The sequence below is a fragment of the Hordeum vulgare genome, chromosome 2H (genome assembly GCF_904849725.1).
Source record: "Hordeum vulgare subsp. vulgare chromosome 2H, MorexV3_pseudomolecules_assembly, whole genome shotgun sequence".
In the NCBI taxonomy this organism is placed as follows: domain Eukaryota; kingdom Viridiplantae; phylum Streptophyta; class Magnoliopsida; order Poales; family Poaceae; genus Hordeum; species Hordeum vulgare.
The window spans coordinates 414,184,757-414,212,158 of NC_058519.1; positions in this window are offsets into that span (position 1 = coordinate 414,184,757).

A 27,402-nucleotide genomic window follows, 5' to 3' on the forward strand; every position below is an offset into this window, starting at 1 on the left:
AAGTCGCAAACCGGATACGTATTTATTCTTAATGGGGGTGCGGTAAGCTGGGGCAGTTCCAAGCAAGGCGTCGTAGCAGATTCTACATGTGAAGCGGAGTACATGGCTGCCTCGGAGGCGGCTAAGGAGGGTGTCTGGATGAAGCAGTTCATGACGGATCTTGGAGTGGTGCCAAGTGCACTGGATCCAATAACCTTGTTCTGTGACAACACTGGTGCCATTGCCTTAGCAAAGGAACCAAGGTTTCACAAGAAGACCAGACACATCAAACGACGCTTCAACCTCATCCGCGACTACGTCGAGGAGGAGGACGTAAATATATGCAAAGTGCACACGAATCTGAATGTAGCAGACCCGCTGAGTAAACCTCTTCCACGGCCAAAACATGATCGACACCAGAACTGTATGGGTGTTAGATTTATTACAATGTAATTCACATGTTGATGTGAGGGCTAGATTATTGACTCTAGTGCAAGTGGGAGACTGTTGGAATTATGCCCTAGAGGCAATAATAAATGTATAGTTATTATTATAATTCCTGTATCAAGATAATAGTTTATTATCCATGCTATAATTGTATTGAATGAACACTCATTTACATGTGTGGATACATAGACAAAACACCGTCCCTAGCATGCCTCTAGTTGGCTAGCCAGTTGATCGATGATAGTCAGTGTCTTCTGATTATGAACAAGGTGTTGTTGCTTGATAACTGGATCACGTCATTGGGAGAATCACGTGATGGACTAGACCCAAACTAATAGACGTAGCATGTTGATCGTGTCATTTTGTTGCTACTGTTTTCTGCGTGTCAAGTATTTATTCCTATGACCATGAGATCATATAACTCACTGGCACCGGAGGAATGCTTTTTGTGTATCAAATGTCGCAACGTAACTGGGTGACTATAAAGATGCTCTACAGGTATCTCCGAAGGTGTTAGTTGAGTTAGTATGGATCAAGACTGGGATTTGTCACTCCGTGTGACGAAGAGGTATCTCGGGGCCCACTCGGTAATACAACATCACACACAAGCCTTGCAAGCAATGTAACTTAGTGTAAGTTGCGGGATCTTGTATTACGGAACGAGTAAAGAGACTTGCCGGTAAACGAGATTGAAATAGGTATACGGATACTGACGATCGAATCTCGGGCAAGTAACATACCGAAGGACAAAGGGAATGACATACGGGATTATACGAATCCTTGGCACTGAGGTTCAAACGATAAAGATCTTCGTAGAATATGTAGGATCCAATATGGGCATCCAGGTCCCGCTATTGGATATTGACCGAGGAGTCTCTCGGGTCATGTCTACATAGTTCTCGAACCCGCAGGGTCTGCACACTTAAGGTTCGACGTTGTTTTATGCGTATTTGAGTTATATGGTTGGTTACCGAATGTTGTTCGGAGTCCCGAATGAGATCACGGACGTTACGAGGGTTTCCGGAATGGTCCGGAAACGAAGATTGATATATAGGATGACCTCATTTGATTACCGGAAGGTTTTCGGAGTTACCAGGAATGTACCGGGAATGACGAATGGGTTCCGGGAGTTCACCGGGGGGGGGGGGGCAACCCACCCCGGGGAAGCACATAGGCTTTGGGGAGGCACACCAGCCCTTAGTGGGCTGGTGGGACAGCCCCAAGGGGGCCTATGCGCCAAGAGAAAGAAATCAAAGGAAAAGAAAAAAAAGAGGGAAGAAGTGGGAAGGGAGGGGGACTCCTCCCACCAAACCAAGTCCAACTCGGTTTGGGGGGGGGAGTCCTCCCCCCCTTGGCTCGGCCGACCCCTTGGGAGTCCCTTGGACCCCAAGGCAAGGTCCCCCTCCCTCCTCCTATATATATGAGGCTTTTAGGGCAGATTTGAGACGACTTTCTCACGGCTGCCCGACCACATATCTCAATAGTTTTTCCTCTAGATCGCGTTTCTGCGGAGCTCGGGCGGAGCCCTGCTGAGACGAGATCATCACCAACCTCCGGAGCGCCGTCACGCTGCCGGAGAACTCTTCTACCTCTCCGTCTCTCTTGCTGGATTAAGAAGGCCGAGATCATCGTCGACCTGTACGTGTGCTGAACGCGGAGGTGCCGTCCGTTCGGTACTAGATCGTGGGACTGATCGCGGGATTGTTCGCGGGGCGGATCGAGGGACGTGAGGACGTTCCACTACATCAACCGCGTTCTCTAACGCTTATGCTGTAAGATCTACAAGGGTACGTAGATCACTCATCCCCTCTCGTAGATGGACATCACCATGATAGGTCTTCGTGCGCGTAGGAAATTTTTTGTTTCCCATGCGACGTTCCCCAACAGGGAGAACATAACCTGTTTCCTTCCCCTCTGTGTCGAGCCCAGTAGAGGTAGTGCAGTGGTTATGCTAGTGTGTTGTGTGCAGTAGGTTTGGGGTTCGATCCCCAATCCATCCCCCTTTTTTTATCCCTTTTGCTGTGTTATAGATTGGTTGCTGGTTATATTTCTTGGGCAGCAATATTTGTTGCCTAGGATCTCAAACCTGTAGGTTTCCCCTTGTTTTTAGTTAGTGAGCATGTGTAGGGATTTGGAGGTGCTTGTGTATTTGTGTAGGAGGTCATGTGTGTGCAACTTCCGTGTGGTGTGTGCTTGTGTGTCTGTGCGCGCATGTGTGTGTGTGACACACACATGCCCAAGGCATGGTTTTGCCTTACTGTGCACTTGTGATGCAAGCTTGTATGTGTGTGTGTTAGTGATAGTTGGTGTGAGTGTAAGTATATGTGTGTTTTAGAAACTAGCATGAGTAGGTGTGTGTGCATGGGCACTTGTGATGCTAGCATGTGTGAGTGGGTATGGTGATGTGCTATGGCACACATACATGAGGTCCAACCCTCATGTTCAACATTGGAGTGTGGGTGTGAGCAAGTGCATGTGTATGTGGAGAGGATGAACCAGTGAGTATCACATATGATATGACACTATTTGAGATATATGATTCCTGTTGGGTAACGTAGCATAAATTCAAAATTTCCTACGCATATTCAGATCTTCCTATGGAGAGACCAGCAACGAGAGAGGGTAAGAGCATCTTTATACCTTTGAAGATCGCTAAGCGGAAGCGTTGCTAGAACGCGGTTGATGGAGTCGTACTCGCAGCAATTCTGATCTAGTGCCGAACTACGGCACCTCCGCGTTCAACACACGTGCAGCCCGGTGACGTGTCCCGCACCTTGATCCAGCAAGGAGGAGGGAGAGGTTGGGGAAGAACTCCAGCAGCACGACGGCGTGGTGTCGATGGAGAGACGAGGTCTCCCGGCAGGGCTTCGCCAAGCACCGACAGAGAGGAGGAGGAAGAAGGGCAGGGCTGCGCCGAGAGAGAGGCAAAAGTCTGTTCTCCAATGGCCAAAAGTGCCCACTATATATAGGGGAAGGGAGGGGCTGCGCCCCCTTGAGGGTTTCCCTTTCCTTGGGGGGTGGGGGGGGGCAGCCCTAGATGGGGCTGGTGCGGCGGCCAAGGGGGGGAGGAGGGGTGTGGCGCACCCCTCGTGGGCCTTAGGCCCACCTGGCTTAGGGTTTGCCCCCCTTTGTCTCTACCCCACGCATTGGGCTGAGTGGGGAGGCGCACCAGCCCACCTAGGGGCTGGTTCCCTTCCCCACTTGGCCCACCTTACCTCCCGGGGTCATTGCCCCCCCTTCGGTGGACCCCTGGGGCCACCTCGGGTGGTCCCGGTGGTCCCGATACGTTACCGGTGATGCCCGAAACACTTCCGGTATCCGAAACCATCCGTCCTATATATCAATCTTTACCTCCGGACCATTCCGGAGCTCCTCGTGACGTCCGGGATCTCATCTTGGACTCCGAACAACTTTCGGTAACCTCGTATAACAATACCCTATATCCATAGCGTCATCGAACCTTAAGTGTGTAGTCCCTACGGGTTCGGGAGACAGGCAGACATGACCGAGACGCCTCTCCGGCCAATAACCATCAGCGGGGTCTAGATACCCATGGTGGCTCCCACTTGCTCCACGATGATCTCATCGGATGAACCACGATGTCAAGGATTCAATCAATCCCGTATACGATTCCCTTTGTCTATCGGTATAGAACTTGCCCGAGATTCGATCGTCGGTATACCTATACCTTGTTCAATCTCGTTACCGGTAAGTCTCTTTACTCGTTCTATAGCACGTCATCGTGTGACTAACTCCTTAGTCACATTGATCTCATGATGATGTTCTACCGAGTGGGCCCAGAGATACCTCTCCGTCACATGGAGTGACAAATCCCAATCTTGATTCGTGCCAACCCAACAGACACTTTCGGAGGTACCCGTAGTGCACCTTTATAGTCACCCAGTTACCTTGTGATGTTTGATACACCCAAAGCACTCCTACGGTATCCGGGAGTTGCACAATCTCACGGTCGAAGGAAAAGATACTTGACATTAGAAAAGCTTTAGCATACGAACAATACGATCTAGTGCTATGCTTAGGATTTGGTCTTGTCCATCACATCATTCTCCCAATGATGTGATCCCGTTATCAATGACACCTAATGCCCATGATCAGGAAACCATGATCTTCTATTGACTAACGAGCTAGCCAACTAGAGGCTTGCTAGGGACACATTGTGATCCATTTATTCACACATGTATTACTGTTTCCTGTTAATACAATTATAGCATGAACAATAGACGATTATTATGAACAAGGAAATATGATAATAACCATTTTATTATTGCCTCTAGGGCATATTTCCAACAGTCTCCCACTTGCGCTAGAGTCAATAATCTAGGTACATTGTGATGTATCGAACACCCATAGCATTATGGTGTTGATCATGTTTTGCTCGTGGAAGAGGTTTAGTCAACGGGTCTGCAATATTCAGATCCGTGTGTACTTTACAAATATCTATCACTCCACTCTGGATATGGTCCTGGATGGAGTTGTAGCGGCGTTTGATGTGCTTCGTCTTTCGGTGAAACCTGGGCTACTTGGCTATGGCAATGGCCCCAGTGTTATCACAGAAGAGTGTCATTGGACCCGACGCGCTTGGAACCACTCCAAGGTCGGTGATGAGCTCCTTCATCCAAATTCCTTCATCAGCTGCTTCTGAAGCAGCTATGTACTCCGCTTCACATGTAGATGCTTCCATGACTTCTTGCTTGCTGCTGCACCAGCTCAATGCGCCACCATTCAACACATATATGTATCCGGTCTGTGACTTAGAGTCATCCGGATCTGTGTCGAAGCTAGCGTCGACGTAACCCTTTACGATGAGCTCTTCATCACCTCCATAAACGAGAAACATTTCCTTAGTCCTTTTCAGGTACTTAAGGATATTCTTGACCGCTGTCCAGTGTTCCATACCGGGATCACTTTGGTACCTCCCTACCAAGCTTATGGCAAGGTTTATATCAGGTCTGGTACACAACATGGCATACATTAGAGAGCCCACAGCTGATGCGTAGGGGACAGAACTCATCTTCTCTCTATCTGCTGCCGTGGTCGGCGACTGAGTCTTACTCAATCTCACACATTGCAAAACTGGCAAGAACCCTTTCTTTGAGTTTTCCATATTGAACTTCTTCAATATCTTGACAAGGTATGTACTTTGCGAAAGACCTATGAGGCGTCTTGATCTATCTCTATAGATCTTGATGCCTAATATGTATGCAGCTTCTCCAAGGTCCTTCATTGAAAAACTTTTGTTCAAATAGGCCTTTATGCTCTCCAACATCTCTATATTATTCCCCATCAATAATATGTCATCCACACACAGTATGAGGAAAGCTACAGAGCTCCCACTCACTTTCTTGTACAAACAGGCTTCTCCATAAACCTCTATGAACCCAAACGCTTTAATCACCTCATTAAAGCGAATGTTCCAACTCCGAGATGCTTGCACCAACCCATAGATGGAGCGTTGGAGCTTGCACACTTTGTTAGTACCCTTAGGGTCGACAAAACCTTCTGGTTGCATCATATACAACTCTTCCTTAAGGTTCCCGTTAAGGAACGCTGTTTTGACGTCCATTTGCCAAATTTCATAATCATAAAAGGCGGCAATTGCTAACATGATTCGGACTGATTTCAGCTTCACTACGGGAGAGAAAGTCTCTTCGTAGTCAACTCCTTGAATTTGTCGAAAACCCTTCGCAACAAGTCGAGCTTTGTAAACGGTTACATTACCGTTTGCATGAGTCTTCTTCTTGAAGATCCATTTATTTTCTACGGCTCGCCGGTCATCGGGCAAGTCCACCAAAGTCCATACTTTGTTCTCATACATGGATCCTATGTCGGATTTCATAGCCTCAAGCCATTTGTTGGAATCTGGGCCCGCCATCGCTTCTTCATAGTTCGAAGGTTCACCGTTGTCTAACAACATGATTTCCATCACAGGGTTGCCGTACCACTCTGGTGCGGAGCGTGCCCTTGTGGACCTTCGCGGTTCAGTAGTAACTTGATCCGAAGCGTCATGATCATCATCATTAACTTCCTCTTCAGTTGGTGTAGGCGCCACAGGAACAACTTCCCGTGCTGCGCTACTATCCTGTTCGAGAGGGGGTGTAATTACCTCATCAAGTTCTACCTTCCTCCCACTTACTTCTTTCGAGAGAAACTCTTTCTCTAGAAAGGACCCATTCTTGGCAACAAAGGTCTTACCTTCGGATCTAAGATAGAAGGTACACCCAATAGTTTCCTTAGGGTATCCTATGAATACGCATTTCTCCGCTTTGGGTTCGAGCTTTTCTGGTTGAAGTTTCTTCACATAAGCATCGCAGCCCCAAACTTTAAGAAACGACAACTTAGGTTTCTTGCCAAACCATAGTTCATGCGGTGTCGTCTCAATGGATTTTGACGGTGCCCTATTTAAAGTAAATGCTGCAGTTTCTAATGCGTATCCCCAAAATGATAGCGGTAAGTCGGTAAGATACATCATAGATCGTACCGTATATAATAAAGTGCGATTACGACGTTCAGACACTCCGTTGCGTTGCGGTGTGCCAGGCGACATCAGTTGTGAAACGATTCCACACTTCCTTAGGTGTGTGCCAAACTCGTGACTCAAATATTCTCCTCCACGATCAGATCGTAGATACTTAATTTTTCTGTCACGTTGATTCTCGACCTCACTCTGAAATTCCTTGAACTTTTCAAATGTCTCAGATTTGTGCTTCATCAAGTAGATATACCCATACCTACTCAAATCATCGGTGAGAGTGAGAACATAACGATAGCCACCGCGAGCTTCAACGTTCATTGGACCACATACATCAGTATGTATTATTTCCAATAAGTCGGTTGCTCTCTCCATTATTCCTGAGAAGGAGTTTTAGTCATCTTGCCCATGAGGCACGGTTCGCATGTGTCAAATGATTCAAAGTCAAGAGACTCTAATAGTCCATCAGTATGGAGCTTCTTCATGCGCTTAACGCCGATATGACCAAGGCGGCAGTGCCACTAGTATGTGGGACTATCATTATCAACTTTACATCTTTTGGTACTCACACTATGAATATGTGTAACATCGCGATCGAGATTCATCAAGAATAAACCATTCACCAGCGGAGCATGACCATAAAACATATCACTCATATAAATAGAACAACCATTATTCTCTGACTTAAATGAGTAGCCGTCTTGCATTAAGCAAGACCCTGATACAATATTCATGCTCAAATCTAGTACTAAATAACAATTATTAAGGTTTAAAACTAATCCCGACGGTAGATGTAGAGGTAGCGTGCCGACGGTGATCACATCGACTTTGAAACCATTCCCCACGCGCATCGTCACCTCGTCCTTGGCCAGTCTCCGCTTATTCCGCAGTTCCTGCTTTGAGTTGCAAATGTGAGCAACAACACCGGTATCAAATACCCACGAGCTACTACGAGCGCTGGCAAGGTACACATCAATAACATGTATATCACATGTACCTTTAACGTTGCCGGACTTCTTGTCCACTAAGTATTTGGGGCAGTTCCGCTTCCAGTGACCTTTTCCCTTGCAATAGAAGCACTCAGTCTCAGGCTTGGGTCCATTCTTTTTCTTCTTCCCGGCATCTAGCTTACCGGGTGCGGCAACAACTTTGCCGTCTTTCTTGAAGTTCTTCTTACCCTTGCCTTTCTTGAAACTAGTGGTCTTTTTGACCATCAACACTTGATGCTCTTTCTTGATTTCTACTTCTGCAGACTTGAGCATCGAGTACAACTCGGGAATGGTCTTCTCCATCCCTTGCATGTTGTAGTTAAGCACAAAGCCTTTGTAGCTTGGTGGGAGAGACTGGAGGATTCTGTCAATTATAGCATCATCCGGAAGTTCGACTCCAAGTGAAGTCAGACCACCGTGTAACCCAGATATTTTGAGTATGTGCTCACTGACAGAACTGTTCTCCTCCATCTTACAGCTAAAGAACTTGTCAGAAACTTCATATCTCTCGACACGGGCATGAGCTAGAAAAACTAGCTTCGGCTCCTGGAACATCTCATATGCCCCGTGTTTCTCAAACCGCCTTTGGAGCCCCGTTTCTAATCTGTATACATGCCACACCTAACCAGAGAGTAGTCATCACTCCGCGTTTGCCAGACGTTCAGAATGTCCTGGGCTGCTGCGGGAGCGGGAGGGTCACCTAGCGGCGCATCAAGGACATAAGCCTTTTTGGCTGCTTCAAGGATGAGCTTCAAGTTGCGAACCCAGTCCGCATAGTTGCTACCATCATCTTTCAGCTTGTTTTTCTCTAGGAATGCGTTGAAATTGAGGTTGACGTTGGCCATCTACAATATTTATAAAGACAACTTTTAGACTAAGTTCATGACAATTAAGTTCATTTAACCAAATTAAGTATGAACTCCCACTTAAATCGACATCCCTCTAGTCATCTAAGTGATACATGATCCATGTTGACTAATCCGTGTCCGATCATCACGTGAGACGGACTAGTCACCATGGTGAGCAACTTCATGCTGATCGTATTCAACCAAACGACTCATGTTCGACCTTTCAGTCTCTTGTATTCGAGGTCATGTATGTACATGCTAAGCTCGTTGAGTCAACCTAGGTGTTTCGCGTGTGTAATTTTGGCTTACACCCGTTGTATGCGAACGTTAGAATCTATCGCACCCGATCATCACGTGGTGCTTCGAGACAACGAACCTTCGCAACGTGCACACTTAGGGGAATACGTTCTCCAAATTTTAAGAGGGATCATCTTATTATGCTACCATCGTTCTAAGCAATAAGATGTAAAACATGATAAACATCACAATGCAATCATATAGTGACATGATATGGCCATTATCATCTTTGCCCTTTCGATCTCCATCTTCGGGCATCGCATGATCATCATCGTCACCGGCGTGACACCATGATCTCCATAATCATGATATCCATCATCGTGTCTCCGTGAAGTCGTCACGCCAACTACTACTATCACTACTACTATAGCTAACCGTTAGCAACGAAGTAAAAGTAGTAAGCACATGGCGTTGCATCTCATACAATAAATTAAGACAACTCCTATGGCTCCTGCCGGTTGTCATATTCATCGACATGCAAGTCGTGAAACCTATTACAATAACATGATCATCTCATACATCATACGTGCAACATCACAACTTTGGCCATATCACATCACATGTCAAACCCTGCAAAAACAAGTTAGACGTCCTCTAATTGTTGTTGCAAGTTTTACGTGGCTGATTTGGGTTTCTAGAAAGAACACCTTCTTACCTACGTGACAGCCACAACGATGATATGCCAAAGCTATTTACCCTTCATAAGGACCCTTTTCATCAAATCCAATCCGACTAGAGTAAGAGAGACAGACACCCGCTAGCCACCTTTATGCACGGTGTGCATGTCTGTTGGTGGAACCAGTCTCACGTAAGCATATGTGTAAAGTCGGTCCGGGCAGCTTCATCCCACAATTCCGCCGGAAAAGAAAAAGACTAGTAGCAGCAAGCAAATTGACACATCATCGCCCACAACTTTTGTGTTCTACTCATGCATAGAATCTGCGCATAGAAAACCTGGCTCTGATACCACTGTTGGGTAACGTAGCATAAATTCCAAATTTTCCTATGAATATTCAGATCTTCCTATGGAGAGACCAGCAACGAGACAGGGGTAAGAGCATCTTTATACCTTTGAAGATCGCTAAGCGGAAGCGTTGCTAGAACGCGGTTGATGGAGTCGTACTCGCAGCGATTCTGATCTCGTGCCGAACAACGGCACCTCCGCGTTCAACACACGTGCAACCCGGTGACGTCTCCTGCACCTTGATCCAGCAAGGAGGAGGGAGAGGTTGGGGAAGAACTCCAGCAACACGACAGCGTGGCGTCGATGGAGAGACGAGGTCTCCCGGCAGGGCTTCGCCAAGCACCGACAGAGAGGAGGAGGAAGAAGGGCAGGGCTGCGCCGAGAGAGAGGCAAAAGTCTGTTCTCCAATGGCCAGAAGTGCCCACTATATATAGGGGAAGGGAGGGGCTGCGCCCCCTTGAGGGTTTCCCTCTCCTGGGGGGGCAGCCCTAGATGGGGCTGGTGCGGCGGCCAAGGGGGGAGGAGGGGTGTGGCGCACCCCTGGTGGGTCTTAGGCCCACCTGGCTTAGGGTTTGCCCCCCTTTTTCTCTCCCCCATGCATTGGGCTGAGTGGGGAGGCGCACCAGCCCACCTAGGGGCTGGTTCCCTTCCTCACATGGCCCACCTTACCTCCCGGGGTCATTGCCCCCCCTTCGGTGGACCCCCGGGGCCACCTACGGTGGACCCGGTGGTCCCGGTACGTTACCGGTGATGCCCGAAACACTTCCGGTATCCGAAACCATCCGTCCTATATATCAATCTTTACCCCCGGACCATTCTGGAGGTCGTCGTGACGTTCGGGATCTCATCTTGGACTCCGAACAACTTTCGGTAACCTCGTATAACAATACCCTATATCCATAGCGTCATCGAACCTTAAGTGTGTAGTCCCTACGGGTTCGGGAGACAGGCAGACATGACCGAGACGCCTCTCCGGCCAATAACCGTCAGCGGGGTCTAGATACCCATGGTGGCTCCCACTTGCTCCACGATGATCTCATCAGATGAACCACGATGTCAAGGATTCAATCAATCCCGTATACGATTCCCTTTGTCTGTCGGTATAGAACTTGCCCGAGATTCGATCGTCGGTATACCTATACCTTGTTCAATCTCGTTACCGGTAAGTCTCTTTACTCGTTCCGTAGCACGTCATCGTGTGACTAACTCCTTAGTCACATTGAGCTCATGATGATGTTCTACCGAGTGGGCCGAGAGATACCTCTCCGTCACACGGAGTGACAAATCCCGATCTCGATTCGTACCAACCCAACAGACACTTTCAGAGGTACCCGTAGTGCACCTTTATAGTCACCCAGTTACGTTGTGACGTTTGATACACCCAAAGCACTCCTACGGTATCCGGGAGTTACACAATCTCACGGTCGAAGGAAAAGATACTTGACATTAGAAAAGCTTTAGCATACGAACAATACGATCTAGTGCTATGCTTAGGATTGGGTCTTGTCCATCACATCATTCTCCCAATGATGTGATCCCGTTATCAATGACATCTAATGCCCATGATCAGGAAACCATGATCATCTATTGACTAACGACCTAGCCAACTAGAGGCTTGCTAGGGACACATTGTGATCTATTTATTCACACATGTATTACTGTTTCCTGTTAATAAAATTATAGCATGAACAATAGACGATTATCATGAACAAGGAAATATGATAATAACCATTTTATTATTGCCTCTAGGGCATATTTCCAACAATTCCATGTTGTTTTTCCTTTCAACTTTGTGCCTACATGTTGTATGCAAGACCCTAGGAATTATATATGTTTTTGGGGTCGAATCTTACCAGGAATCCATTGGTGGAATCAGATTTCACTTTGGAACACTTTCGGGAAAAGTCATTTTTCTGTTTTGATGCTATGTTTAGAGCTTGGTGCCATGTGGTGTGATGAGCCCATGGGGATGAAGCCTTGATGTGGCAGTAGTGGGTGAACCCCTCTACAGCATGGTGGTTTTTTTATGCTTAGGAGTTTGTATGTGCAAGTTGTGCCTTGTCAAAGTAGGCATCTGGCTGAAATTGCCAGCTTGGTGAAAATCTGTGATTTTCATTAAGTGTGTGAAACTGCTGTTATTTTCTTCCCTTGTAGTTGTGGTTGCAAAAGCTCATGTGTTCGGAATCAGCCCTTGCAATCAACTAGAGAGTTGGAGCTTTTGTGTTTGTCTATCTCTCTGTTAAATTTCATGCACTTTCACTTCCTGTAGTTATTGTTTTGGAGGCTGTCAAAATGCTTTAGAGCATAAACAGCTGGTGAGAATATGAGATTTTCACTAAGTCCCTGAAATCTGTTATTTTTGTCCAAGTTAGCACCTGTAGATCTTTCTGTGTGTAACTCCTTTGTATTATCTTCTTGCTCATGCTTGTAGAGCTTTTGAATAGCTTTTGCCACATATCTTGTTTGGCACATTTGGGTGGCTGTAGGTGCTTTGCATGTTGCTCTCAAACTGCTATGATGCTGTTTAGGACAGATTGCATAGTTTTGTTGTTTTAAAGCTTGTGAGTGCATAGTTGGTGGTGTGGTGAGTTTCTTTGCACCATGATACGTCCATTTTGCATCATGCTTTCATGTTGACATTTATCGCTTTTTGGGCTGTTATTTCACTTCACGGTACAATACTTATGCCTTTTCTCTCTTATTTTGCAAGGTTTACATGAAGAGGGAGAATGCCGACAACTGGAATTCTGGACTGAAATTGGAGCAAGTTTGAGATACCTAATCTGCGCAAATCCAAACGCCGTAAAAATCAACGAGGATTTTTTTCGGGAATTATAAAAAATACTGGGCCGAAGAAGTGCCAAAGGGGCCCTAGTAGGTGGCCACAAGCCTGCTAGGCGCGACCACCCCCCTAGCCGCGTCTAGGGGGCTTGTGGGCACCCAGCTAGCCCTATGGCCCCCCTCTTCTGCTATATGAAGGGTTTCGTCTGGAAAAAAAGGAGGAGGCTTTTTCGAGGATTCGCCGCCGCCACGAGGCGGAACTTGAGCAGAACAAATCTAGAGCTCCGGCAGGACGATCCTGCCGGGGAAACTTCCCTCCCGGAGGGGGAAATCGTCGCCATCGTCATCACGAACACTCCTCTCATCGTAGGGGACTCATCACCATCAACATCTTCATCAGCACCATCTCATCTCCAAACCCTAGTTCATCACTCGTAACCAATCTCCGTCTCGCGACTCCGGTTGGTACTTGTAAGGTTGCTAGTAGTGTTAATTACTCTTTGTAGTTGATGCTAGTTGGATTACTTGGTGGAAGAGTTTATGTTCAGGTCCTTGATGCTACTCATTACCTCTCTGGTCATGAATATGATTATGCTTTGTGAGTAGTTACTTTTGTTCCTGAGGACATGGGATAAGTCATGCTAATAGTAGTCATGTGAATTTGGTATTCGTTAAATATTTTGTTGTGTTGTATGTTGTTTTTCCTCTAGTGGTGTTATGTGAACGTCGACTACATAACACTTCACCATTATTTGGGCCTAGAGGAAGGCATTGGGAAGTAGTAAGTAGATGATGGGTTGCTAGAGTGACAGAAGCTTAAACCCTAGTTTATGCGTTACTCCGTAAGGGGCTGATTTGGATCCACTAGTCTAATGCTATGGTTAGACTTTGTCTTAATTCTTCTTTCGTAGTTGCGGATGCTTGCGAGAGGGGTTAATCATAAGTGGGATGCTTGTCCAAGTAAGGGAAGTACCCAAGCGCTGGTCCACCCACATATCAAACTATCAAAGTAACGAATGCGAATCATATGAACATGATGAAAACTAGCATGACAGAAATTCCCGTGTGTCCTCGGGAGCGTATTTCCTCCTATAAGACTTTGTCCAGGCTTGTCCCTTTCTACAAAAGGGATTGGGCCACTTTGCTGCACCATTGCTACTTTTGTTACTTGCTACTTGTTGCGCACCATCTCACCACACAACCACTTGTTACCGATAATTTCGGTGCTTGCAGATATTTCCTTGCAGAAAACCACTTGTCAGATCCTTCTGATCCTCGTTGGGTTCGACACTCTTACTTATCGAAAGTACTACGATAGATCCCCTATACTTGTGGGTCATCAAGAATCTTTTCTGGCGCCGTTGCCGGGGAGTGAAGCGCCTTTGGTAAGTGGAAATTGGTAAGGGAACATTCATATAGTGTGCTGAAATTTACTGTCACTTGTCACTATGGAAACTAATCCTTTGAGGGGCTTGTTCGGGGTATCTTCACCTCGAACGGAAGCACAAATAGTTGCTCCTCAACCTGCTGCACCTACTGAAAATATTTGCTTTGAATTTCCTTTGGGTATGCTTGAGAAACTGTTGGCTAATCCTTTTACAGGAGATGGAACATCACATACAGACTTGCATCTAATCTATGTAGATGAAGTTTATGGTTTATTTAAGCTTGCAGGTTTGCCCGAGGATGAGGTCAAGAAGAAGGTCTTTCCTTTATCTTTGAAGGATAAGGCGTTGACATGGTATAGGCTATGTGATGATACTGGATCATGGAACTACAGTCGGTTGAAATTGGAATTTCATCAAACATTTTATCCTATGCATTTAGTACATCGTGATCGGAATTATATTTATAATTTTTAGCCTCGTGACAGAGAAAGCATCGCTCAAGCTTGGGGGAGGTTTAAATCAATGTTATATTCATGCCCCAACCATGATCTCTCGAGAGAAATTATCATTCAGAACTTCTATGCTCGGCTTTCTCATGATGATCGCACCATGCTTGAAACTTCTTGTACCGGTTCTTTTATGAAGAGAGATATTGACTTCAAATGGAATTTATTGGAGAGAATTAAACGCAACTCTGAAGATTGGGAGCTTGAAGAAGGTAAGGAGTCAGGTATGAATTTCAAGTTTGATTGCGTTAAATCCTTTGTTGAAACAAATACTTTTTGTGACTTTAGCGCTAAGTATGGACTTGACTCTGAGATAGTAGCTTCATTGTGTGAATCATTTGCTGCTCATATTGATCTCCCCAAGGATAAGTGGTTTAAATAGCATCCTCCTTTATAAGTCAATGTAGTTAAACCCAATCTAGTTGGAGAGAAAGTCATAATGATCCTATTGTTCCGAGTGCTTACATTGAGAAACCACGTTTCCCTGTTAGGATAAAGGATCATTCTAAAGCTTCAACTGTGATACGTAGAGGCTACATTAGAACACCTACACCCCCTGAGCAAATTAGAGTTGAACCTAGCATTGCTATTATCAAAGATCTTCTGTCCGACGATGTTGAGGGACATAATATTCACTTCTGTGAAGATGCTGCTAGAATTGCTAAACCTCATGCTAGAGATAAACATAGGCCTGTTGTTGGCACGCCTGTTGTTTCTGTTAAGATAGGAGATCATTGTTATCATGGTTTATGTGACGTGGGTGCTAGTGTTAGTGCAATACCTCAATCCTTATATGATGAAATCAAAGACGAGATTGCACCTGTTGAGATAGAACCTACTGATGTCACTATTCAGCTTGCCAATAGAGATACTATCTGCCTTGTGGGAATTGTTAGGGATGTTGAAGTCTTATGTGGTAAAATGAAGTATCTTGCTGATTTCCTCGTTCTTGCTACCGCACAAGATAGCTTTTGTCCCATCATATTTGGCAGACCTTTTCTCAATACCGGCAATGCTCATATTGACTGTGAGAAGCAAACTGTCAATGTTGGTTTTGAAGGTGTGTCACATGAGTTCAATTTCTCCAAGTTTGGTAGACAACCTCATGAAAAAGAGCTGCCTAGTAAGGATGAAACTATTGCTTTAGCTTCTATTGCCGTGCCTCCTACTAATCCCTTAGAGCAATACTTTCTTGAGCATGAAAATGATATGCATATGGATGAACAGGATGAGAACAATATCCTATCCTTCAGAATAACTTGCCTGTTGAACTGCTTGGGGATGCACCCCCACCAAAGGGTGATCCTGTGTTCGAGATTATACAGTTGCCTGATACTCTTAAGTATGCTTATCTTGATGAAAAAGAGATATATCCTGTTATTATTAGTGCTAGCCTCTCAGAGCATGAAGAAAAGAAGTTACTAAAAACTCTAAGAAAGCACCATGCTGCTATTGGATATACTCTTGATGATCTTAAGGGCATTAGTCCCACTCTATGCCAGCACAAGATTAAAACTGATCCTGATTTCAAACCAGTTGTTGATCATCAAAGGAGATTAAATCCTAAGATGAAAGAAGTAGTGAGAAAAGAAATACTAAAGCTCCTGGAAGCAGGTATTATCTATCCTGTTGCTCATAGTGATTGGGTGAGTCCGGTGCATTGCGACCCTAAGAAGGGAGGCATTACCGTTGTCCCTAATGATAAGGATGAATTGATCCCACAGAGGATTATTACTGGCTATAGGATGGTGATCGATTTTAGGAAATTGAATAAGGCCACTAGGAAAGATCATTACCCTTTGCCTTTTATCGACCAAATGCTAGAAAGACTGTCTAAACACACACACTTCTGCTTTCTAGATGGTTATTCTGGTTTCTCTCAAATACCAGTTGCACAAGCTGATCAGGAGAGAACCACTTTCACCTGTCCTTTCGGCACCTTTGCTTATAGACGTATCCCTTTTGGCTTATGTAATGCACCTTCTACCTTTCAAAGATGCAGATGTCTATATTCTCTGACTTTTGTGAAAAGAGTGTTAAGGTTTTCATGGATGACTTCTCCATTTACGGGCCTTCCTTTGATGATTTCCTCAGCAACCTTGATCGAGTCTTGTAGAGATGTAAAGACACCAATCTTGTCTTGAATTGGGAGAAGTGCCACTTTATGGTTAATGAAGGCATCGTCTTAGGACATAAAATTTCTGAAAGAGGTATTGAAGTCGATAAGGCTAAGGTTGATGCGATTGAGAAAATGCCATACCCCGTAGATATCAAAGGTATAAGAAGTTTCCTTGGTCATGCTGGTTTCCATAGAAGGTTCATTAAAGACTTCTCTAAGATTTCTAGGCCTCTTACCAATCTCTTGCAAAAGGATATTCCTTTTGTCTTTGATTATGATTGTGAGGAAGCCTTCGAAATACTTAAGAGGGCTTTGATAACTGCACCTATTGTTCAACCACCTGATTGGAACTTACCTTTTGAAATCATGTGTGATGCTAGTGATTATGTTGTTGGTGCTGTCCTAGGGCAAAGAGTTGATAAGAAGTTGAATGTTATTCACTATGCTACTAAAACTCTGGACAGTGCCGAAAGAAACTATGCCACTACGGAAAAGGAGTTTTTAGCAGTCGTGTTTGCATGTGAAAAGTTCAGGTCTTACATAGTTGATTCCAAAGTCACTATTCACACTGATCATGCTGCTATTTAGTACCTCATGGAGAAGAAGGACGCTAAACCTAGACTTATTAGATGGGTCCTCTTGCTACAATAATTTGATTTGCACGTTGTCGACAGGAAGGGTTCTGATAACCCAGTAGCAGATAACTTGTCTAGGTTAGAGAACGTTCTTGATGACCCACAACCTATTGATGATAGCTTTCCCGGTGAGCAATTGAATGTCATCAATGCTTCACGTAGTGCACCGTGGTATGCTGATTATGCAAACTATATCGTTGCCAAATATATACCACCTAGTTTCACATACCAACAGAAGAAGAAATTCTTCTTTGACTTAAGACATTACTTCTGGGATGATCCTCACCTTTATAAGCAAGGAGTAGATGGTGTTATTAGACGTTGTGTACCTGAACATGAACTGGGACAGATCCTACAGAAGTGTCACTCCGAGGCCTACGGAGGACACCATGCGGGAGATAGAACTGCACACAAGGTATTGTAATCAGGTTTCTATTGGCCCACTCTCTTCAAGGATGCCCATAAGTTTGTCTTGTCTTGTGACGAATGTAAAAGAATAGGTAATATCGGTAAACGTCACGAAATGCCTATGAACTATTCACTTGTCATTGAACCATTTGATGTTTGGGGCTTTGATTATATGGGACCTTTTCCAAAATCCAACGGGTATACTCACATCTTAGTTGCTGTTGATTACGTCACTAAGTGGGTAGAAGCTATCCCACTAGTAGTGCTAATCACAACACCTCTATCAGGATGCTTAAAGAAGTTATTTCCCCTAAATTTGGAGTCCCTAGATATCTAATGACCGACGGTGGTTCACATGTAATTCATGGTGCTTTCCGTAAAACGCTTGCTAAGTATGATGTCAACCATAGAATTGCGTCTCCCTATCACCCTCAGTCCAATGGTCAAGTAGAGCTAAGCAATAGAGAGATTAAACTAATTCTGCAAAAGACTGTCAACAGGTCTAGAAGGAATTGGTCTAAGAAGCTCGATGCTGCACTGTGGGCTTATAGAACAGCCTATAAGAATCCCATGGGCATGTCTTCGTACAAAATGGTGTACGGTAAAGCATGTCATTTACCTCTTGAGCTAGAGCATAAAGCTTATTGGGCAATCAAAGAGCTCAACTTTGATTTCAGACTTGCTGGTGAGAAGAGGTTATTTGACATTAGCTCGCTTGATGAGTGGAGAACTCATGCATATGAAAATGCCAAGTTGTTCAAAGAGAAGGTTAAGAGGCGGCATGATAACAGGATACAAAATTGTGAGTTCAATGTAGGTGATTATGTCTTGCTATATAATTCTCGTTTAATATTTTTTGCAGGCAAGCTTCTCTCTAAATGGGAAGGTCCCTATATTGTTGAGGAAGTATATCGTTCCGGTGCTATCAAGATAAACAAGATGGAAGGTAATTGCCTGAGAGTTGTAAATGGGCAGAGAATCAAGCATTATATCTCAGGTACTCCCACAAATGTTGAAAGCAATATCATCAATACCATAACTCCGGAAGAATACCTAAGGGATATTTATCAGCCTGTTTCAGACTCCGAAAACGAAGAGGTATGTGATTCGGTAAGAAAACAAACTCCAAAACTTTTCCAGTAGGAATTTTTCTCCGTTTTGGAATATTTGAAAAAATATAAAAATTGGAAGTAGTCCGGAAAGCGCGCGAGGAGGCGACAAGCCTGCCACGCGCGGGCCCACCCCTTGGCCGCGCCTGGGGGGCTTGTGGCCATCTCGTGTGCCTCCCGGACTCCGTTTTCGTGCGGAGTACTCCTTCTGGTCTGGAAAAAGTCAATATATATATTCGCCGGAAAGGTCTGACCCTCGTATCACGCACATTTCCTCTGTTTTCGTTTCGAGCCTGTTTCTATTGCAGATCTAGATCGCTATGACGTCCCCAAAAGCTCCGAAGGACAAGATCTTCGAGAAGGTCATCAATCCCTACCTGACGGGAGTGCTGCAACACCCTCAATATATCGAGATACGTGAGGGGATGTTGCACATCCGTGATGTTGAGGGGCCCAAGAAGACCGGAAGCATGGAGACGAGGCTCGAAGCAATGGAGCAACAAGTCTTCAAGTGCCAAGGGATGGTGGAGTGTGGACTCAACGCCAACAACATGATGATCACGGAGTTCACCAGCAAGCACATGATCGATGCCAATGACATTGGGAAGCACCTCTCCAGGCTCTATGACAGGATTGATCAACTCCAGGCCCAGATCTATGACCTGCAGAACCTAAACTGTGAGTATGAGCATAGATTTAAATCAATACGGTTGGCTGCAGATTTGAGGATTCCGGAGACTCATTCATCTTTCCATGATGGAGCACCTATGCCTTGGAAGACGGAGGATCAAACCCATGTTGCAACAACTCCACCATCATCACCTCCAAAGGAAGACAACTAAGCATGGGTATGGGCAATCCCCTTGGCTTGTGCCAATCTTGGGGGAGTTGCCCCGGTATCGTATCACCATCACATCTTTTGCCTTTACCTTTGTTTTAGTTTGTTCCTTTTCAGTTTTCTTTTTCTCTAGTAGAATAAAAGTCTTAGTGTTTTAGTCTTGAGTTTTGCTTTGTGTCACCCCCGATGTATTCGAGCTCGTGAGCCATATAATAAAGATTGTCTTAGTTGAAGGGCTTTGCCTCTTGCCATGATCAAAAGAGTGAGAAAAGAACAAAAGCATGAAAGATCATGTAATGATCTTATGGAAAGTGATGGCTTCACATATAAAAAGAATGTTGATTGAAACTTGTCGAGGGTAGACAAACGTAGACCTCGGTCATTGTTGCAATTAATAGGAAGTGATAAGGAAGGAGAGATTCACATATAAATATATCATCTTTGACACCATCTATGATTGTGAACACTCACTAAACTATTGCATGCCTAGAAGTAGATGTTGGACAAGGAAGACAACATAATGAATTGTGTTTGCCTGGCTTCGAACAATGTTATATGATTAGAGATCTTTTAGCATGTGATGATTGCTCCCGCACCAAGTAGAGATACTACTTGTGCATCCATAAACCTTCAACCCAGTTTTTCCATGAGAGTCCACCATACCTACCTATGGATTGAATAAGATCCCTCAAGTAAGTTGTCATCGGTGCAAGCAATAAAAATTGCTCCCTAATATGTATGATCCATTAGTGTGTGGAAAATAAGCTTTGTACGAACCTGTGATGAGGAAGACATAAAATTGACAGACTGCATAATAAAGTTCTTTATCACATGAGGTGGCGATGGCTAGACAAATGCTGATGACAATAATCCTTCCTCGACAACAGCGCCAGAAAAATGCTGATAGCACTCCCCGGCAACGGAACTAGAAGAATGTTGTTGATGGCCCACCAGCGCGTGGGTTCGCAGCAGTTTTCGAGGGTAGAGTATTCAACCCAAATTTGTTGGTACACCAGACAGGAGGTGAGAGAATACTCTCGAGTATTAGCAGCTGAATTTGTCAGATTCAACCGCACCTGAAAGATTAGTATCTGCAAGCACAGTAGTACAGGGCCGGCCCTAGGGGGGTTCCGCGGGGGCGGCCGCACGGGGCCCAAAATTGTTGGGGGCCCGCTGCATATATAATACGTATACTAGGTCAGGCATGTACTAGGTATTGTAAGTCTCTCGTCAGGCTTGTCTCTCGTCTCCCTGCACGCAGCGACTCTCATCTGTAGGAGTACGAGACTACGACGCGGGCTGCGGGCAGGCCCTGGACGTCGGCTTCATTGCCACGCAGGCACACACGCCGGCACGCGGAAGGGCCCTTGCCGGTTGCTTCTTCCATAATGTTCATCAGTCTGTCTGTTCTCCACTTCTCCTGAGGATCTCGTTCTAGTTTGATTCGTAGATCAGTTCCCGGTCTAGTTTGCAATTTACTGATGCCTGATGGATCTGGACCTGCAATTACTTCTAGTGATTCCTTTTAAATCTTTGGGTAGTTAATGCCCTATTTTTGATTCAGATTTATTTATTTTCAGAATTACTCCCTCCGTTCCTAAATATAAGACCTTTTAGAGATTCCACTATGAACTACATACGGATGTATGTAGTCATATTTTAGGATGTAGATTCACTCATTTTGCTCCTTATCTAGTCTATAGTAAAATCTCTAAAATGTCTTATATTAAGGAACAGAGGGAGTAGTAATGAAGCCTGAATCAGGTGCTGTCAAAAGAAAAAAGAGGAAAGGAGATTAAAAATTGGTAGATTCACAAAGAGGATTTCTTCGTAAGTTTTTGGCGAGTAACCCAACCACTTCAAAAAATCCAGACGAGTTGGCGTTAGTTCTTGTGGAAGAACCAAGTAATGTGAATCTAGAAGATGATATCCATACAGAAGACAATGTTGACATCGACGCGGACGATAACAATATGAGTGATCATGATCATAATTCATCTTCCACGGAATCTGCACTATTTATTTATACTTAGGGGCCCTAAATTTTAGTTTCACCCCGGGCCCCCAAAATCTCAGGACCGACCCTGCAGTAGTAACAACAAAGTAACGAGTAATGGCAGTGTAACAAGGAATAGCAACGGCAAGGAACAACAGTAGTGACAGCAGTAGCAAGTAGCAACAGTAGCAAGCGACCGTAATAGCAACAGTAGTAGCAGCAGCAGCAGAGCAAGACAAGTAACAACAGTAGCAACAGTAGTAGCAGCAGCAGCAGAGCAAGACAAGTAATAGTAGAAGGACAAACTCGTAGGCAATGGGTCGGTGATTTGTTTGGATGATATTCATCATGCAACAATTATAACACGGAGAGATATGTGGCTAGCTCCCATTCGTCAATGTGATGTAGGCATGCATTCCATGTGTCGTCATACGTGCTCAGGGAAAAGAACTTGCATGACATCTATTATCCATCCCTCCCGTGGTAGCGGGGTCCAAAAGGAAACTACATGATATTAAGGTTCTCCTTTTAATAAAGAACCGGACCAACGCATTAGCAGTTGGTGAACACATGAACTCCTCAAAGTATGGTCATCACCGGGAGTGGTTCCGGTTATTGTCACTCCGGGGTTGCCGGATCATAACACATAGTAGGTAACTACAACTTGCAAGATCGGATCTAAAACACACATATATTGGTGACAACATAATAATTTCAGATCTGAAATCATGGCACTCGGTCCCTAGTGACAAGCATTAAGCATGGAAAAGTAGTAGCAACATCAATCTCAGAACATAGTGGATACTAGGGATCAATCCCCATCAAGACTAACTCGAGTACATGATAGATCTCATCCTACTCATCACCGCCCAGCGAGCCTACAAATAGATTACTCACGAACAACGAAGAGCTTCATGGAATTGGAGAGGGAAGAAGGTTGATGATGACGATGGCGACGATTTCCCCTCTCCGGAGCCCAAGACGGACTCCAGATCTGCCCTCGAGAGGAAGAACAGGTGGTGGCGGCGCCTCCGTATCGCAAACGCGACGAAAACTTCTCTTTCTTATTTTTTTTGGGACGAAAGGGATCTTATAGAGCTGGAGTTGGGGGCGGCAGAGCCATGTGGGCCCCACAAGCTTGCCCACCGCCACCAGGGTGGTGGTGGCGGAGCCAGGGCTTGTGGCCCACTGGCCCACCCCTTGAGGTGGAACTTTGCGCATATATTTTTCTTATTTTCCAAACTTGCTCCCCGTAAATTTTCAGGACGTTTGGAGAACTTTGATTTCTGCACAAAAATAACACCAAGGCAATTCTGCTGAAAACAACATTAGTCCAGGTTAGTTCCATTCAAATCATGCAAATTAGAGTCCAAAACAAGGGCAAAAGATTTTGGAAAAGTAGATACGATGGAGACGTATCAACTCCCCCAAGCTTAAAACGTTGCTTGTCCTCAAGCAACTCAGTTGACAAACTGAGAGAGAAAGAAAAACTTTGACAAACTCTGTTTGATCTTGTTGTTGCAACTATGTCTAACTCATAGCCAGAATTTCAGCAAGATCACAAGTTAACCACATAAGCAAATGACACAAAGGTCTCACAGTAAACTAATATCAATGGCATAATCAGCTAACGACCAAATAATAATGAGTTTCAAATACCAACACTTCAATCAAAACAAGCATGAAGCAATATGAATAGGTGGTATCTCGCTAGCTCTTTCTGAGACTGCAAAACATAAATGCAGAGCACTTTCAAAGATCAAGGGCTGACTAAACATTGTAATTCATAGCAACGTAGATCCAGTCATGGTCATACTCAATATCAATCAAAAGCAAAGCATAAAAATGACATAGGTGCTCTCTAATTGGTGTTTATATAAGAGGAGGATGAATCGACAGGAAAATAAATAGACAGGCCCTTCGCAGGGAAGCATTGATTTGTAGAGGTGCCAGAGCTCAAGCTTTGAAAACAGAGATAATAATTTTGGGTGGCATGCTTTCATTGTCAATGCAATGACCAAGAGTTCTCAATATCTTCCATGCTACTCATGCTATAGGCGGTTCCCAAACAGAAAAGTAAAGTTTTAACTCCCCCACCACCAATCAATCACACTCCACGGCAAGCCGAATCCTTGGGTACCGTCCATACTAACATCAATCCAGGGGGAGTCTTCTTTTACAGTTATGTTTTCGATTTAAGTGTGGAACTGGGCATTCCAATTACCGGCCCCTTTCTCGTGAATGACTATGAATAAACACATGTCGAGGATAACACTCCTAGCATGGAAGATACCAATAGCCCTCTGTCACCACATGAGCAGTTCGGGCATGCAAAACAGATTATTTCTTGAAGGTTTAGAGAATGGCACATGCAAATTTACTTGGAACGGCAGGTAGATACCGCAAATAGGTAGGTATGGTGGACTCTCATGGAAAAACTTTTGGGTTTATGGAAGTGGATGCACAAGCAGTATTCCGCTTAGTACAAGTGAAGGCTAGCAAATGACTGGGAAGGGCCAACTAGAGATCGACAACAGTCATCAAGATGCAATGAGTTTCACTAACATTGAATGCAAGCATGAACATGATATAAATCGCCATGAACACGAACATCATAGAGGCTATGTTGATTTTGTTTCAACTACATGCATGAACATGCGCCAAGTCAAGCCACTTGAAACATTCAAAGGAGAATACCATCCTATCATATTACATCATAGTCATCTCAAAATCAATGTTGGCATTCAAGACAAACCATTATAAGCTCTCAGCTAAATAAGCATGGCATCAGAAACTATGATCTCTAAGTTGTCATTGCAAACATGGTTCTCTCACAACAAAGCTAAATCTGGGTCGAAAAGCTAGTCATATTTACAAAAACAAAATAGATAGAGTTCATACCAGCTTTTCAGTCTCAGTCACTTCATCATATATCATCATTGATGCCTTTCATTTGCACGATCGAACAATGAAAACGATAATAAGCGCATTGGACTAAGTTGAATCTGCAGGCAAACACAAAGGAGAAGACAAAATAGTATGGCTCTTTGAAAGCTAAACAGGTAAGCATGCAAGAACCAACAAACATTGTAACCAATATCTTCTACCTTGTCACAAAGAAAAACAAAACTATTGACACGGGAAAGCTCCCAACAAGCAAAAGAAGAAAGAAAAATCTTTTTGGGTTTTCTCAAAGGACACAAAACAAGAAAACAAGAAAAATAAATAAACTAGCATGGATAATATAGTGGCAAAGCGTAAACACCGGCTAACAAAGTGAAAGCATAAGCATGAATGTAAAGTCGGTAGGAACACGTACTCCCCCAAGGTTAGGATTTTGGCCTAGCTTGGTCTACTCCCATGGATGATCCTGGTGAAACCCAAAGTCATAATGGGTGTTATACGGGAGTGTTGCAGCCACTGCCTGAATAGCTGCCTCATGAAGTAGAGCAACCGTCGCCTCCCTCTCATACTCCTCTGCCTCTCCTATGGTTATGTAGTATCTTCGTTTTACCTGAAAGTCAAAGAAAGCAGGAGCAAAAAGGGTAATATGGAAAACACGCTGCTGGTTAAATATCAAGCGGTATAGGAGGGATCCATGATCTCTCTCAAGGAACTGGTAGCGTGTTAGAGCGACACGATCAAGGTAGGCTGTACGGAGAGGAGGGTCTTGTGGACAGATGGATACCCCAAGAAAATTTGCTAAGCGTGTAGCATAAACTCCACCAAAGAAATCCCCCTCGCTGGCATTTTTATTCAGCCTCCTTGCTATAATAGCTCCCATATTGAAGCTCCTGTCACCTGTTACTGCGCTCTTGAGGATACTAAGGTCGAAAGCGCATAGGTGACAATGTGCACTCTTGCCGTTAATGCACCTACCTATGAAGAGGGCAAGGTAGTGCAAGGCAGGGAAATGGATGCTTCCTATGGTGGCTTGCGTGATATCTCTGGTTTCTCCAACAGTTATACTGGAGACAAAGTCTCTGACCAAGGACTTAGGAGGATCATTAACACTACCCCAATCGGGTATCTTGCAAATCCTATTGAAATCCTCTAGATCCACGGTATAGGATTTATCGTACAGATCAAACAGTATGGATGGGTCACGACCAGCTAAAAATTTAAATCTACGCACGAAAGAGGCAGTGAGCATAGCATACTATTCACATTTATCTAAGAGGAATTCTTCTAACCCAACATTGCGGACAAGTGCATCAAACTCATCCTTGAAACCTGCTTCGATCATAAACTCATCAGAAGGCCATTCACATGGTTGTACTGGTGCATCCCTTAGTTGAAAAGGTTCGGGCTCTCGAAAGGAGAGACGAGGACCCTTCTTACTTGAGGAACCACCATGAAACTTCCTCCTGAACATAATTTCCTTTTGCTGAAATTTTTAAAGTTCAAGAGAAAAGTGAATAAAGACCCACAACACCTTGTAGCAACTACTCCTACTAGTGCCTAGACCGTATCATGCGCTAAAACTACTTGGAACCAGCTAAAATCAACATTTCTAGCTCAAGAACAGGGTCACCAAGGTAGCAAGAATTCGTGAAGGATAAAGCACTAGAGCAAAAACTAATTGGATCAATGGAGGAGTCACTTACCAAGGAGTAATTTCCCCAAAACGGTTCGGAGAATGGTGCTTTGAGCAAGGAGATCGAAAATCACAGCCAAATGAGCAAGAACACGGGTTTGAGCTGCGAAACAATTTTTTCTGGAGGTGGAAGAAGAGGCTGGGAGCTGGAATGAGTGGAGGGGGTGCCTGTGGGCCCCACAAGCTTGCACCCCGTCACCAGGGGGGTAGGCGGCGGTGGCACGGCTTGTGGCCCACTAGTCAGGCCCCCAGGCCAGCTCTTAGGCCCATAAATTTTCAAAAATTCCAGAAAAAATCATACGAAATTTTTAGGACCATTGGAGAACTTTTATTTTCGAGGTATTTTTCTCCGGGACGCTAAAACAGAAAACATGAAAAACTAATCTAATTCTATCGTTTTTCTTCTAAGCAATAGAAAAATGAAAGCTCAAAACAGAGGTATGTGACTCTTTGATTCATCCGTTTCATGGTCATCGAAAGAAATCCGTCAATGGGATTGATCAAGTCCTTATGACAAAACCTTCTTGAATCGTAAGAGAGAACGGAGAATTTTTGAATAGCCACTAAGTCACCTCAATGGGGATATGTATCTCCCCAACAAGCAAGCCATACTTCATCTTGACACGACGAATAGGGCATTCAAAGCTCCCAATGAGAATCGATGAAGTCTTTTCAATAGCATTGATGCAATGTACTGGATATCGTTTCTTCGGAAAGTGCACTGTGTGCTCATTACTGTTGACATGGAAAGTGAAATTGCCTTTGTTGCAATCTATAACAGTCCCTGCAGTGTTTAAAAAGGGTCTTCCGAGGATGATAGCCATGGCATCGTCCTCGGGAATATCCAAGATAACAACGTCTGTTAAGATAGTGGTATTAGCAACCACAACAGGCACATCCTCACAAACGCCGATAGGGAAAGCAGTTGATTTGTCGGCCATTTGCAGAGAAATTTTAGTGGGTGTCAACTTATCCAATTCAAGTCTACGATAAAGAGAGAGCGGCATAACA